General features: G+C 25.7%; 1 long non-coding RNA gene across 1 annotated transcript; it reads left to right on the top strand.

Annotated features, from left to right (window-relative positions):
- Positions 1–110: 110 nt before the first annotated feature.
- LOC149491704 (uncharacterized) lies at positions 111–4,281 on the top strand. Its single transcript, XR_016319307.1, has 2 exons — positions 111–285; positions 4,122–4,281. It is a non-coding gene; the product is annotated as an uncharacterized LOC149491704 (long non-coding RNA).
- Positions 4,282–4,972: the final 691 nt, after the last annotated feature.

The raw sequence follows: 4,972 nt of genomic DNA, 5'->3' as shown, positions 1-4,972 counted from the left end.
TCAAGTGTGCAACACTACAGCTAGATAATTGGAATCATTGCCCACCATCTATCATTGTCAAGGTATTATTAAAAAAATATATAATATTGCATAAAATTCACCATATAGGGCCGGGCTCGACTTGGACTGACATCTCTAAACTGAGGCCGGACCTTAAATCTGCTCAGGATACGCCCACCGGTAATTCAAGGGCAAAAAATTTAGGGCCGAAGTCTTTATTTTTGCCTCAGGAGATGGCAGCTCGGCCATGTCCACCCCTTCAGATGTTACTTCTTTCTTTCAATGGTAAGTGTCATGTTTATTTCAATTTTTTTTTCACACTTGTTTTTCATTCATTACGAACATAAACAAGCTAAATGGAAATATATGTGCATGATATAATATATGCGGAATAATTAATTTGATTAGTGATAATTCCTGAAAAGAAATTCTCTGAATTTTTTTATTTATTTCGAGTGAAAGATATTTTTGAGTTTGTTCACATGTCAATCAAAAATAAAATTGGATTAATTAACGATTCAAACTTTCAATGTATGATTCTTTAACTCTCTCTATATTTATATATTGTAACTTTCTTTTTAAGTCGTTTTACGACTATGATTTTTTCTCAAAATGTAATTCGTTTTGAGTATTTTAAGTAGTAATAAATTATATTTTTCCGATATTACCTTTATTTATATAGAATAACTAATTTTAGTTTTGAGATAAATGATATTACCTTTAAATTATCATTGATTTTGTTATAATTTAGAAAAATTAATTACCTTATTAATTCCTGTGTAAAAACATCAAGCATAAATTAAATCAAATGATAAATTAAAAATCATTATTCATTGTTTAATATTTAAAAAGTATATAAGTATTTTTACCATATAATTTTTTACTATTTATCTTACAAATAAATAATATACTATTAACTTATTAGTATATATCCAAAATAGTATAAAAAAAAAAAGTATGAATAAAAAAGTTTTTTTTTTTTTTTTTTTGAAGGAATATGGAGAAGTATTGGTGTAATTATTTATGGACATTGTCATTTTCTGTCCTATTTGCTCCATCTTCTATTCCATTTTGAGGTATTGCATCTGAGGCCTGAGGGTCCGATAGCATTATTGCATGTGGGCTCCACTTTTTTTTGTCTTTTTGAAGAAAATTTTGCCTATACTTAAATGTAGAGTTCAATTTTAAAATAGAAATAAAATAAATTAAACCAAATTGCATTTTAAAAATGAAATCAATTTAAATTGAAATATAATTTAGAATCAAACCAATTCAATCGGTGAATTTTGGTTAGTTGTTGCGTTTATTTTTAGTTTGATTTGAATATATTTTTTTATGTGTCATAGAACCGAAAATGATAAAACATAACCAAATTCACTTGAATCGGTCAATTTAATCGATTCAACCCGATGTATTTCGACTCCAAACCTATTGTGTGGACTCATCTATAAGTGTTCTTAAATCATCTCAAACTGCTCAAATTAAATTAAATTGAAAATGGAATTTTTAAAATTAATGATTTAGTTTGATTTGAAATTTTTCAAACCGCTAAATATTAGTCTAGTTATGATTCGAGAGTTAATACCGCCAAATTGAACCAAACAAAATAAATATATAGATATTAATAAATAAATAAATATATAATTTTGACAATATTTTTTCTTATCATCATATATTGAAATAATGAATATATTAATTGTTATTTAAATTTTAAATTTTAAAGCTATGATTTATTTGCACTTATTTTGTAAAAAAAAAAAAAAGAGTTAAGGGAGTAACTATAATACATTTGAGTTGTAAGAAACTTTGGGATAATATTGGAAAAATAAAAGAAATTGCACAAGATGATTAGACATAATAATTTATTTATTTTGATTATTATTTTATATTTGATGTAAAAATTCATTGAAATTTAATTTTTCTTTTTTTTTTATTGAAATTAAGGAACAGCTCCTGATATTGAGGAGTGCCAAATATTTTTTTTTCTACTATTTTTCCCAATAAAAAGACATATTTACCCTTATTAATCTCAAGTGCAGTCAAATAAGGCTGGGGACTGGAGAGGAAGCTAGTAGACTCTGACTGTAGACCAAAGAAAAACTTTCAAACATTTGGAAAGTCAAATAAAGAAAAAAAACTTACACGTTTTAGGGTAAAATTGAAAACAATTTGAAACTTAAGTGATCCTCCAAAGTCTTCGTTCCTTCAGATAAGTCCTTTCATTTTCTAAATTATTTTCTTTTTTCTTCCCAAACATGAAAAAAAAAAAAAAAAAGACTTTCCTCCATTTATTGCTCAACTATTTTCTATCTCCAAATAAATTGATTTACCTTTTATTTTGAATGCCAAAGCTCTGTTTATTTTTAGAAAATAATTTACTTTTATAAAATATTTTCAAATGATTTATTTTTCGTGTTTGGTTACAATATCAAAAATTAGTTAAAAATATTAAAAATTTTAATTTATAAGACTATAAAAATATTAATAATAATAGACATTTTATATTTTAAAAATTTTATTATTAAATACAAGAAAATTATTAAAAAAAAGATAAATTATTAAAGTTATCGGTGACAGGTGGCGACGCCTGACAATTGGTATCAGTGGCTATCGATGATTAAAAAATTAAAAATATAAATTGATACTCTTATAATAAATTTGTGAATGTCTAGAAGTTATTTTTCTTAAAAATTCCTTAATTTTTCTTTAATCTGAAAAATATTTTCACTTATTTTTCTAAACATCTCATTAAGAAAATGTTTAGGAGAAATAACCTAGTATGTAATGAGTTATTATTAAATTTAAATGGAGAAGAGAGAAGAGACAAGATTGGTACGAGGGTACAAGGGAGTCAGAATTCTGACATGACAGCCAGCGTGGCTATCTGTACGGAAAGCTAATAACGCCATGTAAAGTAAGGAAACACTTTTTTTTATTTTTTAAGGATATTTTAACATTGGTGTGACATATAACTGTATTTTTTTATTAATATATTCAGGCATTAGTTTCCAAAAGAAAACATTATTTAAGAAAATCTCAGAGTCATTGGTTAATGTTTCCAATTGTTTGTATAAAAAAAAAATTGGAATTTACACTTTTTAGAATCTCTCTAAATAACAAAATACGATGTAATTAAATTTTCAACTTTCTATATATAAATTTAATATATATTATTAAAAATAAACATATTCACCATTTATATTTTATTTTTCACTCTTTATATTTAAATTCTGATTTCGCCTCTCAATAGCAGAAAGAAGGCCTAAGGGTGACTATAGCCATCTAAGTTCAAAAAAATTTCTAAATTTACTTTATAAATTGAATATAAATTGGTGAAATTGTTTTCACTTTGTCCCATAATTTCGAAATATTATTTTTAGCAACTCTGGTCAAAACGTTGAATGTTACTGTTTATAGTGATCGATAACCGTAACGTTTGAATGAACTTTTAGAAATTAAAGTAACGCTTTCATTGAATACTAAAAGTTACTCCGAAGCTAATAATTATTAGAACGACTAATTTTGCCGAGAGATTGACTTTGCCTTCTTTTCTTTTGGCTTCGTAATCAGACGTTAAGATTGAATTTTGACTCCGCTACTGTACCCTATGTGTTACAATATTATTTGAATTATTTTAACTAAAGCTATTATATACTAAAGATATTAATTTTTTTTGGGTAACTTTTAAAATATTTTAATAGTAAAAACAATAAAATTAAAAATAATTTTAAATGAATTTTCCAATAATTCCTTTTTGAAAAATAAGTTATGCTTGAGTACTAAAAAAGCAGTAGAGTATCTTCTCATTTTCCTTTCCAAATTTTATCTCCCAATTTTCTTTTCTCCCTAAAAATCCCTCCATCCAAACAGACCGTAAGTGAACATGTTAAAAATATTTAATCCAAGAAAAAAGAGTTAAAATATATAAATTATAAAATGGTCAAATTTTTTTTGTTTTCCTATTATTATCAACTAAGTCAATGTGAGAGGACTTTCACTTAACCATTTTCCTGTTTGTTTTTCCATAAAAAGAATCTTTCTTTTTTCCTTTTCTAAACTAGGTTAAGAAATATCTTTCTCTCTCCTTCCTTTAACACAACTGGTGGATTTTGTATGCAAAGTGTCAACAGTGCCAGAAACGACAGCCTCAGAAAAAAGAAAAAAGAATTTAAAAAAAAAAAAAAAAAGGAAAAAAGTAGAGGTAAAATACATCTGCTTGATCCTTGTTGCTCCTGCTGCTTTTCAAATGAGCTTGGATTGGTAGCTAGAGCCTAACCACAGGTAGGTTTTCTCATAAATTTCCTCTTTCTTTCATTCTTTCTTTTTTTGTCTATAATTCTTTTTGATTCTTGATTATCTATATTTCTTTCTTCTTCTTTGTAAAGGTCCTTTTTCTGTTAGGGTTCATTTCTTATCAGATTCTTTGATTTCTTTATTTATCTAATCATACGCATATATTCCTTTTCAAGATTTCCCTTATCAGTTTACATTTCCATTTAAAGTAACATTCTTTCATTTGGAGTGTGTACTTTGCTTCCTCTTGTCCTCAATTTTTTATTTTTTTAAGTTTCTTTCAACTTTAAATACAGTAACAGAAGATTTTCCTTCTCTTTTCTTCTTCTTCATCTGCATTTTCCATATATTATATAAAGGTAAAAGTTTGTTTTCTCTGATTGATCTTTAATTCTTGATTTTTTATATATATTGCTAAAATTGTTTTCCCCTTTCTTTGCGGTGTTGGGTTACTGGGTTTGCACTTCTTGTAAAGCAAGATCTAGTATTGATTTTTTTTTTTTTTTTTTTTGGTAATTAATAACATGTTACCTCTTCCAACTAAAGCTGTGACTGATTTTTCACAAATCTTTAATTTTATTTAATTATTTTTTGAAGTTTTAGGTAAGGAAGTGCAGTCAGATTGTTTCTTTCTTGATTAAAAACAAAATTCTCTCGAAATTATAATTAATTATTTTGG

Source organism: Jatropha curcas, unplaced genomic scaffold (genome assembly GCF_041381405.1).
Source record: "Jatropha curcas cultivar XTBG-Jc1 unplaced genomic scaffold, XTBG_Jcur_1.0 HiC_scaffold_816_pilon, whole genome shotgun sequence".
In the NCBI taxonomy this organism is placed as follows: Eukaryota; Viridiplantae; Streptophyta; class Magnoliopsida; order Malpighiales; family Euphorbiaceae; genus Jatropha; species Jatropha curcas.
Note: the sequence above shows the minus strand (reverse complement) of the source record. Positions and strands in the feature narration are given on the sequence as shown.